The sequence below is a fragment of the Symphalangus syndactylus genome, chromosome 12, assembly GCF_028878055.3.
Source record: "Symphalangus syndactylus isolate Jambi chromosome 12, NHGRI_mSymSyn1-v2.1_pri, whole genome shotgun sequence".
Lineage (NCBI taxonomy): Eukaryota > Metazoa > Chordata > Mammalia > Primates > Hylobatidae > Symphalangus > Symphalangus syndactylus.
In genome coordinates this window covers 101,110,252-101,126,996 of record NC_072441.2, presented here as the reverse complement: position 1 = coordinate 101,126,996, position 16,745 = coordinate 101,110,252, and the positions used below count along the sequence as shown (strand labels likewise).

Genomic DNA, 16,745 nt, shown 5'->3' with positions numbered 1-16,745 from the left:
TGCCTGTAATCCCAGCTACTAGGGAGGCTGAGGCAGGAGAATCATTAGAACCTGGGAGGCAGAGTTTGCGGTGAGCCAAGATTGCGCCATTGCACTCCAACCTGGGCAACAAGAGTGAAACTCTGTCTCACACACACAAAAAAATCATAATGAAAATAAAATAAACACAAGAAAAGCCCAGGGAGAGCAAACTTTTGTCATACTCACTCTCACACCCAAGGACTTCTTTGGTAATCCTTCAGATTCCTTATTTTAGCTTCTGTGAGTTTAAGTTTCTCTCAAAGCATGAATCACTTAATAAGATAAAGTTACCTGTGTAGTGTTGAGGGATTTCCTTTCCACTTATAAAAAATGATAATAATAATAATGATAATTACAAAGCAATCAAGGTCACTGGATAGAAAAAGAACCATTTTCACAAGGTCAGGCCATAACCCCATTTGAGTTGATTTATAACTTGCTTCTGGACACTATCAGCCAACAACATTGCACTGATCAGTGGCATTACCAAAAAGAAAAATAGCCTTGACTGACAAACTATGTAGATCATTAACTATTTCCCCTGGGATTGGAATGCAGCAAGCCCAGCAGCCAGATCAGAGTTCCTTGGAGAAAGAGTTCTCAAGAGCCTATTCCATTGTAAAGCACTCCAAGAAAGATGAAACCAGGAAGCTTCACTTGGCAACTTTCTTCAAGCAGAGAATCCCCATTAGACTGTAGATTTTTAAGAAGATGGGGCCCCTGATATTCTCTGCTGTATCCTCAGCACCTAGTATATGCAAGGGTGACAATAAATATGTGTTGTGGTGCATTCGATGGTCCAAAGATTGCTCCTTTACTAAGAAAGCACCAAGTTGCAAGTAAAATTCTCAACCTGAACAAAGTTATTTCTTTATTAATAAAGAAATTTCAGGGTCAGGCATGGTGGCTCATGGCTGTAATCCCAGTACTTTTGGAGTCTGATGTGGGAGGATCACTCGAGCCCAGGAGATTGAGACCATCCTGGGCAATGAAGGGAGATCTCATCTGTACAAAAAAAAAAAAAAAAAAAAAAAAATTGCTGGGCTTGGTGGTGTGCACTTGTAGTCCCAGCTACTTCGAAAGCTAAGGCAGGAGGATCACTTAAGCTCAGGGTTCAATGTTGCTGCAGTGAGCTGTGATTGTACCACTGCACTCCAGCCTTGGTGAAATAGTGAGACTCTGTCTCAAAAGAAAGAAAGGAAAAATAGAAAGTGAGGAAAGAAAGAAGAGAGAGAGGAAAGAAAGGAATGAAAGACAGACAAATTTCAGCTCTTGCCTCTTCCTCCTGCCCCTTAGAGTATTTGTGCCTTGGAAAGAAAAAATGGGAACAAGCAGGATTTTTCTTCCTTGCCCTGTCTTCTTATTCCGCAGCATTTTTGTCCTTTCTCCCAGTCTAGGGAACAATAGGACCTCTTCCTGCACATGCTACTGAATCTAGAGGGACTAAAATCAGTAGGTCTCCTTTCCTATCTCTGCTTTTGGTTGCTGTTCCACAAGTACTAGCTGAGGGTTAAATAAAAGGAGGCAGTTTCTCTTTAAGTCATGATCCTTCTCCATTTTTTTTTCAGCAATAGCCTTTTTCTTTTGCCGTATTCCAAGCAATACAGTTTTGCAAATTCTCAATAGCATGACAGGATAACATGGCCAAGTTACACCCAAAGATGTCAATTCACAAGCACAAATTCACACGACACAGCTGGTTTGGCCCTGCCATTAGAAATCTTGTTTTCTCTTCTTTCCTGACTCTCTTCCTGGGCCTGCTAGAAGCCTCTTCCCTGTTCCCCTCCATTCTCAGATAACTTATATTTCTCTCTTCATGATTCTACTTAGTGTAGGAAACCCAGTTCTAAAATGCCTCTCACTGAGGCACAGCACTGCTCTGGAGCCATATTCTTCCCAGGCCTATCTGTTAGTCATATTTCTTTTCAGGGATTCACTGTCATATTAACATATTTGAAAATATTTAAGGCCACATATTTCAATGTTTTTTCTTTCCAAATTTATTTTGGTTCAAGGGGTACATATGAAGATTTGTTACATGGGTAAATTGTAGTCATGGGAGTTCAGTGTATAGAAAATTTTGTCACCCATGTAATCAACATTTCAATTTTAAGCATAGACCTCTATCCTTTGTCTGTGATTTTTTAAAAATAAATCTCCCAGGGAGTTTTGTTTTTTTTTTTTTTTTTTCTAAGAAGGCCAGAAGCCCATGATATCATTGATTTCTACCTTCAAATGTTGAATCCAAATGCAATATTTTATAAATCCCAAATTGGTGGCAGATCATTCTCTAAAGAGAAACTAGTAAAATTAATACAGCCAAACTTGAAAATGATGATAGTCCAGCCCTGGATGTGGGATATAAATGAATGCCAGCCCATAAAGGAACACCCACAGCAGGATCTTTATGAGCTGATGTAAACATTCCAAAGAGGTAAGTGTGGTTGGCAAAAAGTTCTACTTGAGGAATAAATGGGCCTGTAGACTCCTAAAGTTCTTCCTGAGAAACAAGAAGAGGAAGTAATAGAGTAGGGCCTGAAAGTCTTTGTACCACAGGAGAAGAAAATGAAGAAGCAATTTGTCCAAGCTGACCCTACTCCAGATAGATTTTGTGCAATTGAAATAATTTTGAGCCCACAAAACTCTAGGCAATAATAATGCTGGGGTGGGGGGGGCTTCCCAGTTATTTTTCTGCTGGGAACCTACCACTCACAGTAGATCTGGTCAGGCCCTGGTCTGAGACTTTTTGGGTTTCAGTGCAATGCCTAGGAAAATGACTTGCTTTCTCAGCAACCTTTGCCCTTTGTGCAATTTAGCCCCCCTTTGCCAGCACTGAATAGAGCAATGTTTAATAGTTCAGCTAAACATTTTGTGTCTAAGTGTAAATCCACATATTCGTTAGAACCTCAGGTCCCTTGGTTAAGCATGCTTCCATTCCTTATATCCCCATTGGCTGGTACAGTGGCTACACACTTTATGTCTTCTGAACAGCTTTGCAGAAAACCTCTTCTTGCCTTTGTAATTGCAAATTTAACATTCTGCCATTGTCTTATAAATTTGCCCATCTGGGAGGTATTGTGTGCTTTCCCCTGGGTATAGACAAGAGATTAATTCAGGTGGAGTTTATGTAAATAAAATTAAAATACATAAATATCCAAATCAATACCATATTTTTCAAATATGTATATATTTGTCATACTTGTAATATATTTATACATTACAGTAAAAATATTAATATATAAATATAAAATTTAGATCTGTATTTTTGAAGGATATACACATATGCACATGCCTGGGCACACACACACGGACATGGACATGGACATGGACGTATATTAGACATATTACAGTGAGTCCTTGTGGGGATAAAGGAGATAGAAATGGGGAATTATTAAAAAGAAAGAGAGAGAAATAGGGCTTTTCATGGACTAAGGATGATGTACCTGTGGCCCAAAACAAAACAAAAGATGGGGAAGAATTTTCTTAGGTAGGGAAAAGATATGAAAGAATGGATTAGGCAGAAGAAATGATACACAATTTATTCTCTCCTTAATGAACTCAACCCATAATTACAGAGCATCTGCTACGTCCTAGGCATTAAGGATATCTCAGTAAACAAGACAGTCATCAACAATCAACAGTTCCATTCACTGTTCAAAGCATATGACATGTATACTATAGTCCTCACATTAACCCGATTAAGACAAGTGCTATTATTTTCCCCAGTTTAAATGATGACAAAGTTAAGGCACATAGAAGTTATGTGCTGAGTTGTCCTGCCACACAAGCAGTAAATGGCAGAGGCCAACTTTGAATACCAGCAGTATGACTCTGGAACCCACATGACCACAGGCTTAATCATGCATTATACTTGCTTATAAATAGGAAACAGTGGCATGTGAGATGAGTACTGACACAATTCAAATGCTCCAAGTTCTCCAGCTCTCATCATTGACCTTTTGCTTGATAATTGATTGGACTGGCTCATTCCCTATCCCAGGAGCCATAGGAAGTCAGCTATGGTTCCCATGATCAAAAAGTCTTTGGGAATGAGGGGAAGTGGACAAATCTATATTCCCTTGGTCATTCAGTACTGCAGCAAACTTCCCTACTCTGAACCTGATTCTGGTTATGCCTGTCTTTTTTCTATGTTCATATTATTTTTGGCATGAAATACTGTTTGTTTTGTTTCTTGCCATCTCCCCCACACAACTTTTCCCCAGGACTCTTTACAAAATATATTTGCAGCAGAGTTTTATTGAAAGTTTGGGAGTTAATGAGAGGAGACTTCAGGGCAGCTCAGTATATGTATCAACTGAATATTTGACATTATTATCTCAAATATCTCTGTGAACACTTAGCCCAGCATGCTGACAGTTGTTTGGTCTGTTGCTCTTCCCAAATACACTTTTTACAAAGTGGGAAAAGACTCTTTTAAAGATAGATGAAGAGAATGGCAAGAGATGAGGAAAAGTCTTTGCAGCCAGGATAAGGAATCAGAATTTATCCGAAGGCAGTGAAAATCCATAAAAAGAGTTTCATGGGGGGACTATTGTAATCAGTTTCTTTCTTCCTCCCTTCTCTTCATCCCTCTCTCTCTTCCCTCCTCTCCTTCTTTCAGAAAAATAATGGTAGAGAATAAATTGGAGAAAGCAAGAATAGAGATTACTGATGTTGCAACTTGAGTAATGATAGTGGGACCAGAGAAAAATGGATGGATTCAAGAGTTATTCAAGATTTAAATGATGAGGGAAGAGGCAGTGAGGCAGAAAAAGGCATGAAGAGAGGGGTACTGAATTGATTAGCAGGTGGAGTGATGGATTCACTAGGATAAGGAATCCAAAAGAAGAAATTAGTTTAAATGGGTATCTAATGAATTCCATTTTGGACATGCTGAGTAATCAAATTTCCAAATAATGATGATCAGTAGAAAGTTGGATATGTACATCAGGAGTGGCCACAAGAGAAGAGAAAAAGAACATGGACCAAATGTCCATGAATACCAATCATTTAGGAATGAACAAGGAAAGAGGAGCTGACCATAAAGACTAAAGAGGATGGAGCAGAGAAGTGGAAAGTAGCACAGAGAAACCAATGAGTGTTTAAAGGAAAGAGTAGTAGGTCATGCCAAAGCTCAGAGACATGTTCTGGAAATGGTGCTTCTCTGAGTTATGTTTCCCTGATCTGATTATAAACTTCTTGTGCCACTGTTGAGTTTAAAATTGGTGCTGACAGCAAAAGAAACTACCGTCAGAGTGAACAGGCAACCTACAGAATGGGAGAAAATTTTTGCAACCTACTCATCTGACAAAGGGCTAATATCCAGAATCTACAATGAACTCAAACAAATTTACAAGAAAAAAACAAACAACCCCATCAAAAAGTGGGCAAAGGACATGAAAAGACACTTCTCAAAACAAGACATTTATGCAGCCAAAAAACACATGAAGAAATGCTCATCATCACTGGCCATCAGAGAAATGCAAATCAAAACCACGGTGAGATAACATCTCACAGCAATTAGAATGGCCATCATTAAAAAGTCAGGAAACAACAGGTGCTGGAGAGGATGTGGAGAAATAGGAACACTTTTACACTGTTGGTGGGACTGTAAACTAGTTCAACCATTGTGGAAGTCAGTGTGGCGATTCCTCAGGGATCTAGAACTAGAAATACCATTTGACCCAGCCATCCCATTACTGGGTATATATCCAAAGGACTATAAATCATGCTGCTATAAAGACACATGCACACGTATGTTTATTGCAGCACTATTCGCAATAGCAAAGAGTTGGAACCAACCCAAATGTCCAACAACGATAGACTGGATTAAGAAAATGTGGCATATATACACCATAGAATACTATGCAGCCATAAAAAATGATGAGTTCATGTTCTTTGTAGGGACATGGATGAAACTGGAAAACATCATTCTCAGTAAACTATCGCAAGGACAAAAAACCAAACACCGCATATTCTCACTCATAGGTGGGAATTGAACAATGAGAACTCATGGACACAGGAAGGGGAACATCACACTCCGGAGACTGTTGTGGGGTTGGGGGAGGGGGGAGGGACAGCATTAGGAGATATACCTAATGCTAAATGACGAGTTAATGGGTGCAGGAAATCAACATGGCACATGGATACATATGTAACAAACCTGCACATTGTGCACATGTACCCTAAAACCTAAAGTATAATTAAAAAAAAAAAGTTAAAGGAGAAAAAAAAAAAAAATTGGTGCTGAATAAGTAATTCTTGGTTGACAGAACACATACTTCCTCTGCTCCCAAATATTTCAAGTCCATGCTCTTCTGAGAGCACAGACATTATTTTCCTTTACAAAGAAAGACTGGTCATTTTCTTTAAAAACTTTAGAAAATCTGTAGCTGAGCTATTTGGACAGATATGTATGGCAGCAGTTAATCTGTTGGCGTGCTATCTCATTACATGGCAAACACCGTATGTTTTAGAAAAGGGTGACTTTTCTACTAACTTTCTATTTTACTGCCTACTGCTTACAGTGGTTTCCTGGGTGAGACTCTTATTCTCTAGAGCAACTAAACTTAAATAATTTATTTTCAGTTAATAAATATAGGAAATGGGGCTCTTGTGGGTGTGATGGAGGGTAGATATCTTAGATTATGTATTGCAGAGTGGCTGGTGTCACATAGTTGCTAGAGCTAGTACTAATGATTCATGAAGTCTTGACTTTGTGGTTCATAGAGCAGTTCCCATTTGGACTCAGCAGCACCCTGAATCAGCTTACTTTAACAAGTCTGGTCACAATTCTGGAAATTGGGTATCTTATCAGTCACTCAGAGAAAGAAAAAATTTTGGAAAAATACTTCTTGTAGTTAAAACAGGAATAAAAACAATTTCACTTCCTGTAATTGGTGCGAAATTTATCTGCTCAGGCTTGTGAGTGCTTGGAAATTGTCTTTACTTCTTTTTTTAGTTGCTTTTTTCCATTTGAGCTAATTTTGATCATAGAAAAACACTTAAAGCCAATTAGAAAATCTGTGGCTTTGGCAGCCATACTTATGCCTCCACTAAGAGGAAATAGAGCTCAACTGGTTGGGTTCTCTAGAGGTAGTAGCTGTAATAAAATATTGAATTAGCTCGAAGTCTAGCCTCAAAGGAATGTAGCTGATTCACTTTTGATATTTGCTGAGAAATCCAGCACTGAATAAAAGTTAGAAATGACTACTAGGCTACATTATCAATATATGCTTTTCCTTATTGTCTTTCAGATGGCAAGAGGATGAATAAAAATTCTCCCTCTTTTGCATTTCTCACTCACTCATCAGATACTGCCTATGGTGAGTGAGAAATGACCTACAATAATTTGTTGTCACAGGAGAGGACTTCCAACTTTCTGTCTTGTATTAAAGTTGCATTCTTTCATTTTTACCCCAAGAATTAAATTGGCCAGGCCCTGTTATTATCATCTTTTACACAAATGGCTTTCATCTGACATTTCTATAGATTATTCTTCTGCTTTTATATAGGGTCATTTGGTACATTTTGATTTTTAAGTCCTACATAAAACCATAATAGAAGATACTATCAGATACTATTTGCATGTCACTCACAGGTATACATAATTCCCGGAAGTACTATTTATGCCTTTTTATGAAATTAGAAAATAAACACTTTATCACCTATCATGTTTGGTTCTCTTTTTCCATGTCTGCCAGAGAATTTAGAGCCAAATATATCACTCAAATACCATATGCTAGTTGGTCCTTCACCTGTTAATGCCCCTCTGTACTGTGTGGTATCATAGTGGCTTCTGTACCAGACATAGCATGGCCTTTGTTCATAGGTCAGACCAGGGTTCAAGTCTCAGCTCTACATTTTGGCATTTCTGTGAACTTGGCAAGACACTTGATCTCTATGTATCCCAGTCTCCTTTTGTGCAAAATGGATAAACTCACTGTCATTTCATTAAGGTATTTGTGTGAATTAAATGAAAGCCTATGCTGTGGCCCCCAGTAGAAACTCAAGCTATGTTGGGCTACTTTCTTTAAGATGGACCACCTTGAATTTTATTCTTAGATGCTTTGCTGAGTTTAAATCTGTTCATGGTGGAGTGCTGACTGGAAAGAGTAAGGATAGCTCTCCAGCTGTATGAAAGGTCTTTTGTACAGAGGAGGAAGAAAGTCTGAGGGAAGCCAGACAACTGTTTACAATCTCCTACATAATTTGAAAATTGAACTTTCTTTGTAATCATTTGTAGCAAAACATGGTTTTAGAAACCTGCTTAACATAGTGCTCCCAGAAAGCCACTGTGGAGTTAGTGGCTGGAGTCGATTGATTGGTGTTAGTGTAGGAAAACTAAATCCTCTTCGTATCTCAATGTTGTCATTTAAAAACCTTGGCATGTTTTTATGAATTTTTCTTTTAGAATAAATACAAACCTATATGGTTTCTTCTACACTCTTTCACCTGACTTAACATCATAATTATAAAAATCATTTTCATAATGGGTATTGGGAAAATCAAGATTGTCTTTGGCCATGGAATCAATTTTCTTAAAGAAGATATGAGATTCAAACAAGCAGGAAAATTATCACTAAGTTATAATCTCTATTTTATTATCAATCTATTAACTAGTAAATAGCAAGAATTATTTGGTTCACCAGCACATTGTTTTTTAAAATAAATGAAACTACAAATTGAGGTAGTTTAGTTTAGAAGTTAAAAACAGGCTGAGTCCTGACTACTGGGATTTAAATTCTGCTTTGCTGCTAGCTAGTAGTTTGATGTTGGGAAAACTACTTAATTTCTTTGTGTCCCAGTTGTTTCACCTGTAAAATGAGTGCATAAGCTCTCTGTGCCTCAGTCTTTTAATCTATAACATGTGAACGGTAATGAACATACCTTATAAGATTGTTATGAGGGTTCAATGATTTAATACTCGCAAAGCACCGAGAACAGTGCCTGTCATGTAATGAGTTCCCTTAAAAGAATTTTTTTAAATAACTAAGCAGTGTTTTGTAATTCTCATTGTGGAGATCTTTCACTTCCCTGGTTAGCTGTATTCCTAGGTATTTTACTCTTCTTGTGGCAATTGTAAATGGGATTGCCTCCCTGATTTGGCTCTCGACTTGCCTGTTGTTGCTGTATAAAAATGCTAGTGATTTTTGTACATCCATTTGTATCCTGAAACTTTGCTGCAGTTATCAGCAGAAGAAGCTGCTGTTAACTTTAAGGCTGAGACTGTGGGGTTTTCTAGATATAGAATCATGTCACCTGCAAACAGGGATAGTTTGACTTCCACTCTTCCTATTCGGATGCTCTTTATTCCTTTATCTTGCCTGATTGTTCTGGCTAACACTTCCAATATTATGTTGAATAGGAGTGGGAGAGAGGACATCCTTGTCTTGTGCTGGTTTTCTTTCTTTTTTTTTAATGGTTTATAAAATGTACTTTTATTTTATGTTACTCTGCTGTTACCTAGGGCGTAACATTTTCACAAGGCTTTTTTGGGACTACAGTCAAGATTAGCAACACACAATAGTGGTCCAACTCTCTAAATAACACTCACTAGACAAACTGGACACCCTCTCACATGTGCACAAATCTGCATGGAAAAGTGCTAAAGTTTTAGACTTGGACTTGTGTACTTTAATTTATTTCCCCTTTCTAGTGTATTAAGAAATGACATGAACTTTAATTTGCCAAAAGCAATGCTTGTGTTCCGGCAGCAACACGCTACTTCTATCACATAGTAAAGTGAATACCAGAACGACAAAGGCAGGAGGTGTAAGTGAATTTTTATTGGGAAGGGAGGTTGGCAACTTAAATAGCAGCAAATAAAGAGTGAATAAGGAAACTCCCTGTTGCCACAGATACGCAAGACCTCCTTATGTGATACAGGAGCCATTTCAATTTGTGACCCCTAGCCAGAGATGGCAAGTGCTTTTCCATTCAATCTAATACTTCTGGATTCCTACTAAAAAGGAATACATTAAGAGCATGGAAAAGTTGCTTATTGAAAGGAAACCCCCGAAGAGTAAGGGAGGGAATGTAGAAATTAAGAAGTTATGTGGAACACTCTTTAAATTGTAATTAACTACATTTTCTTATTTTCACAGTAATACAAAACATAGTCACTTGCAGAACTGGTTCAGATTACTTAAATACCAGATACGTTTTTAGTCCTCTACATAAGTGTTTGGAAGTTACTTATGTTTATATGAAATGAAGCTATTAATACTTTTCTACAGCGGTACTGCACACCAGGAAGGCCAAGACAAACACAAATCCAGGAATGAAGTTTTCCCAAAGCTGCAGTGTGAAAAGACTATAAACAGTTAATTCCATACACATGAATGGGTTTCTTTGCTATAGGAACTCCAAGTGGAATAAGGAACGGAGATGTGTAAAAAGGTTTCTTGAAGGACAGAAGTACGACACCCTGTATGGATTTAGTTTTCAGCCCCTTCTGCCACATCACATTCTTCTCCTGCACTGTCTAATGTCCAAAGTGTTAGGTTGTCTCTAAGCAACTGCATGATGAGGGTGCTGTCTTTGTATGAGTCTTCATTCAGTGTATCAAGTTCAGCAATGGCCTCATCAAAAGCCGTTTTAGCCAGCATGCAGGCAAGCTCTGGGTTATTAAGAATCTCATAGTAAAATACAGAAAAGTTAAGAGCAAGCCCCAGGCAGATTGGGTGTGTGGGTTGCATCTCTTTCTTGCTTATATCAAATGCCTCTTGGTAAGCTCCTTGGGAATTATCTATCATTTGTTTTCGATCATCACCACATGCAAATTCAGCAAGGTACCGGAAGTAATCACCCTTCATTTTCAGATAGAACACCTTACTCTCTGGATTAGTTGCATTGGCTATTAAATATTTATCCAACAATTCCAGGACCCTTTTGCAGATGGATCTCAGCTGGACTCCACTTTCTCCCGATAGTCCTTAATCAGCTGCAACTTCTTGTCGGAGGTGTCAGTCTTCTGCTGATGCTAGGGATGACCCTCCAGGCGGAACTGTGGGCCCCCACCACGTTCTTGTAGGCCACAGAGAGCAGGTTGCGCTCCTCGTGGGACAGCTCGGCGCCCTGCTAGGTCACTGCCTTCATGCAGGTGGCCCTGTCGTCATAGCGCTGGGCCTGCTCGGCCAGCTTGGCCTTCTGGATCACCTCAGTCTTCTCCATGGCAGGCGCGGGTCGGGCCGGGCGGAGAGCGAGGAGAGCGAGGGCGACCGCCCACCCAGAGCGGGAGGAGCCTCCAGAGCTGCGGAGGGGAGGGGCGGGGCGGTGAGGCGAGAACAAAACCTTGTGCTGGTTTTCAAGGGGAATGAATGCTTCCAGGTTTTGCCCATTTAGTATGATGTTGGATGTGGGTCTGACATAGACGGTTCATAATATTTTGAGATATGTTCCTTCAATACCTAGTTTATTGAGAATTTTTAACATGAAGAGATGTTGAATTTTAGTGAAAGGCTTTTCTGCGTCTACTGAGATAATCATGTGGCTTTTGTCTTTAGTTTGATTTATGGGGTGAATCACATTTATTGATTTGTGTATGTTAACCAACCTTGTATCCCAGGATGACACCTACTTGATTATGGTGGATTAGCATTTGATGTGCTGCTGGAATCAGTTTGCAAGTATTTTGTTGAGGATTTTTACAAAACACGGCTCAAAGAAATCAGAGAAGACACAAACAAATGGAAAAGCATTCCATGCTCATGGATAGGAAGAATCAATACCATTAAAATGATTATACTGCCCAAAGCAAGTCACAGATTCAATGCTATTCCTGTCAAGTTACCAATTACATTCTTCACAGAACTAGAAAAAAGTATTTAAAATTCATATGGAACCCACCGTTTACTACAAGTCCAGCAAAATAATTCATATGGAATCAAGAAAGAGGCTGAATAGGCAAGGCAATCCTAAGCAAAAAGAACAAAGCTGGAGGCATCAATTTAACTGACTTCAAACTATACTACAGGGCTACAGTAACCAAAACAGCATGGTACTGGTACAAAAACAGACACATAGACCAGTGGAACAGAATAGAGAGCCAAGAAATAAGGCCGCACACCTATGATCATTGGATCTTTGACAGGCAAGGGGGAAAATGTTCCCTATTCAATAAATGGCACTGGGATAACTGGCTAGCCATATACAAAGATTGAAACTGGACCCCTTTCTTACCCCATATACAAAAATTAACTCAAGTTGGATTAATGACTTAAGTGGATAACCCAAAACTATAAAAACACTAGAAGATAACCTAGGTAATAATATCCTAGACATAGGAACAGGCAAAGATTTCATGACGAAGACACCAAAAACAATCACAACAAAAGCAAAAATTGACAAATGGGATCTAATTAAATTAAAGAGCTTCTTTCTGTACAGTGAAAGAAATTATAAACATATGCAACAGGTAATTTTCCCCACAAGATATGGCTTTGCAGGGCCATTTCAAAATACGTCAAAGAAATCTATTTTGGGGTAAAATACTTTGATTTCCTTCAGGATCTGCTATCTGTCATCTGCGATCTGTGGTGCTGTACTAGAGATAGGTTGGAGTTGAGTATCTTATTGCTACAAAAAGTCTGTTTTGTCAGTCCTTTAGTTTTATTATTATTATTTTTTAAACTTTTATTTTAGGATCAGAGGTATGTGTGTAGGTTTGCTATACAGGTAGACTTATGTCACAGGGTTTTATTGTACAGATTATTTCATCACTTAGATACTAAACCTAGTACCCAATAGTTATTTTGCACTGATCATTTCCCCCCCTCCTATTATCCACCCTCAAGTTGGCCCCTGTGTCTGTTTTTTCCCTCCTTTATGGCCATGTGTTCTCATTTTTTAGCTCCTGCTTATAAGTGAGAACATATGGTATCTATTTTTCTGTTCCTGTGTTAATTTGCGAAGGATAATGGCCTCCAGCTCCACCCATATTCCTGCAATAGACATGATTTCATTTTTTATTATGTGTGCTTAGTATTCCATGGTGTATGTGTACCACATTTTCTTTATCCAATTTGGCACTGATGGGCATTTGGTTGATTCCATGTCTTGCTATTGTGAATAGTGCTGCAATGAACAAACGTGTGCATACGTCTTTATGGCAGAATGATTTACATACCTCTGGGTATATATCCAAGAATGAGATTGCTGGATTGAATGGTAGTTCTGCTTTTAGCTGTTTGAGAAATTGCCACACTGCTTTTCACAATGATTGAACTAATTTACAATCCCAAAAACAGTGTATTAGTGTTCCCTTTTCTCCACAATCTCACCAGTATCTTTTTTTTAAACTTTTTATTTATTTTATTTTTATTTTTTGAGATAGAGTCTTGCTCTGTCATTCAGGCTGGAGTGCAGTGGCACCATCTCAGCTCACTGTGACCTCCATCTCCCAGGTTCAAGTGATTCTCATGCCTCAGCCACCCAAGTAGCTGGGATTATTAGGTGGCAACCATGCCTGGCTAATTTTTTGTATTTTGACTAGAGATGGGGTTTCTGCATGTTGGCCAGGCTGGTCTTGACCTCCAGGGTGCTGGCCTCAGTGTGTGTGTTTTCAACAGCAGTGGTGGAAGTATGCCAGTGGTGGTGTTAGGGCAGGGGGCAGGTCTGCTGTTTAATGTGCCTAGTTTCACTTTAGTGGCAATGTTGATGTAGCATTGGGGTGCTGGTAGGGGTTCAGGGCTGGCAGGATCTATACCCACCAATGTTCCAAGGACAATGATGGTGAAGCCAGGATAGGAGGATGGGGTGCATTCATGCCAGCAGCAGTCCCTGCCACCTTTCTAAGCAGGTATCTTTGTCAGCTCATGTCCATGGGAATCATGGTGTCTCCTGATAGGATTCCAGAAATCTTTGGCGAGAATGGGCCACTCCTTGTCTGTTCAACTCACCACTTCCCAGTAGGTACTGGGGACCAGGATGAGTCCCTATGCTTGGCAATCCCATGTGGGGTTCTCAGCTTTCTCCTCTTTCAGCCCAGTGTCTTTATTCTCCCTCTACTCACTACAAATGCCTCACCTCCAAAGATCTGCTCAGGGTGTGCTAGTCTTCCTGATGTACCAGTCCCTCAATGGGAGATGATCCTCTTGGCTGCGTCTAGTCAGCCACATTGTTCCACTGAGTTTTACATTTTATTTTACTAGTTTTACAGTTTAGGTCTCATGTTTACATCTTTAATCCACTTTGAGTTTTTTAATATGGTGTGAGATAAGTGTCCAGTTTCATTCTTCTACATGTGAATATGCTGCTTTTCCAATATCATTATTGAAATGACTGTTCCCCACAACAGGACCTTTGTTAAAGACAAATTGACTCTGAATGTGTGAATTCCTATTCAGTGATCAATTGATTTCTCCATTCTTTTCCATTGGCTTATATACCTGTTTTTATGTGAGTATCATACTGCTTTTATTACTATAGTTTTGTAATATAATTTGAAATTAACTAGTGTAACGCTTTCAGCTTCATTCTTTATCTCAATATTGTTTTGGCTATTTCCCTTTTGATTTTTTCTTTGATCCATTGTTTTAGAGTGTGTTGTGTAATTTCCATATATTTGTCAATCTTTCAGCTTTCCAAACTTTTAAAATTTATTAAGTTAGGGGGTGGAGCCAAGATGGCCGAATAAGAACAGCTCCAGTCTACAGCTCCCAGTGTGAGTGATGCAGAAGACAGGTGATTTCTGCATTTCCAACTGAGGTACTGGGCTCATCTCACTGGGGAGTGTCAGAAAGTGGGTGCAGGACAGTGGGTGCAGCACACCCAGCATGAGCCGAAGCATGGTGAGGCATCACCTCACCAGGGAAGTGCAAGGGGTCAGGAAATTCCCTTTCCTAGTCAAAAAAAGGGGTGACAGACGGCACTTGGAAAATCGGGTCACTACCACCCTAATACTGTGCTTTTCCAACGGTCTTAGCAAATGGCACACCAGGAGATTATATCCTTCGCCTGGCTCAGAGGGTCTTATGCCCACCAAGCCTCACTCAATGTTCACACAGCAGTCTGAGATCAAACTGCAAGGCTGCAGCGAGGCTGGGGGAGGGGCGCCTGCCATTGCCGAGGCTTGAGTAGGTAAACAAAGCGGCTGGGAAGCTCAAATTGGGTGGAGCCCACCGCAGCTCAAGGAGGCCTGCCTGCTTCTGTAGACTCCACCTCTAGGGGCAGGGAATAGCCAAATAAAAAACAGCAGAATCCTCTGCAGACTTAAATGTCCCTGTCTGACAGCTTTGAAGAGAGTAGTGGTTCTCCCAGCATGCAGCTGGAGATCTGAGAACGGACAGACTGCCTCCTCAAGCGGGTACCAGACCCCCAAGTAGCCTAACTGGGAGACACTCCCCAGTAGGGGCAGACTGACACCTCACATGGCCGGGTACTCCTCTGAGACAAAACTTCCAGAGGAATGATCAGGCAAGCAACATTTGCTGCTCACCAATATCTGCTGTTCTGCAGCCTCCACTGCTGATACCCAGGCAAACAGGGTCTGGAGTGGACCTCCAGCAAACTCCAACAGACCTGCAGCTGAGGGTCCTGACTGTTAGAAGGAAAACTAACAAACAGAAAGGACATCCACACCAAAACCCCATCTGTACATCACCATCACCAAAGACCAAATGTAGATAAAACCACAAAGTTGGGGAAAAAACAGAGCAGAAAAACTGGAAACTCTAAAAATCAGAGTGCCTCTACTCCTCCAAAGGAACGCAGCTCCTCACCAGCAACGGAACAAAGCTGGATGGAGAATGACTTTGACGAGTTGAGAGAAGAAGGCCTCAGAAGATCAAACTACTCTGAGCTAAAGGAAGAAGTTTGAATCCATGGCAAAGAAGTTAAAAACCTTGAAAAAAAATTAAACAAAGGGCTAACTAGAATAACCAATGCAGAGAAGTCCTTAAAGGACCTGATGGAGCTGAAAACCAAGGCACGAGAACTATGTGAAGAATGCACAAGCCACAGTAACTGATGCAATCAACTGGAAGAAAGTGTGTCAGCGATGGAAGGCAAAATGAATGAAATGAAGCATGAAGAGAAGTTTAGAGAGAAAAGAATAAAAAGAAATGAACAAAACCTCCAAGAAATACAGGACTATGTGAAAAGACCAAATCTATGTCTAATTGGTGTACCTGAAAGTGATGGGGAGAATGGAACCAAGTTGGAAAACACAGTGCAGGATATTATCCAGGTGAAATTCCCCAATCTAGCAAGGCAGGCCAACATTCAAATTCAGGAAACACAGAGAACACCAAAAAGATACTCCTCGAGAAGAGCAACTCCAAGACACATAATTGTCAGATTCACCAAAGTTGAATTGAAGGAAAAAATGTTAAGGGGAGCCAGAGAGAAAGGTCGGGTTACCCACAAAGGGAAGCCCATCAGACTAACAGCTGATCTCTCAGCAGAAACTCTACAAGCCAGAAGAGAGGGTGCCAATATTCGACATTCTTAAAGAAAAGAATTTTCAACACAGAATTCATATCCAGCCAAACTAAGCTTCATAAGTGAAGGAGAAATAAAATCCTTTACAGACAAGCAAATGCTGAGAGATTTTGTCACCACCAGGCCTGCCCTAAAAGAGCTCCTGAAGGAAGCACTAAACATGGAAAGGAACAAGCGGTACCAGCCACTGCAAAAACATGCCAAATTGTAAAGACCATCGAGGTTAGGAAGAAACTGCATCAACTAACGCGCAAAATAACCAGCTAACATCATAATGACAG

The 16,745-nt window shown here is 39.9% G+C and overlaps 1 pseudogene; it reads right to left on the bottom strand.

The window, feature by feature from the left end:
- Positions 1-9,787: 9,787 nt before the first annotated feature.
- Positions 9,788-11,201, bottom strand: LOC134734017 (14-3-3 protein theta-like; annotated as a pseudogene).
- Between the last annotated feature and the right edge of the window lie 5,544 nt (positions 11,202-16,745).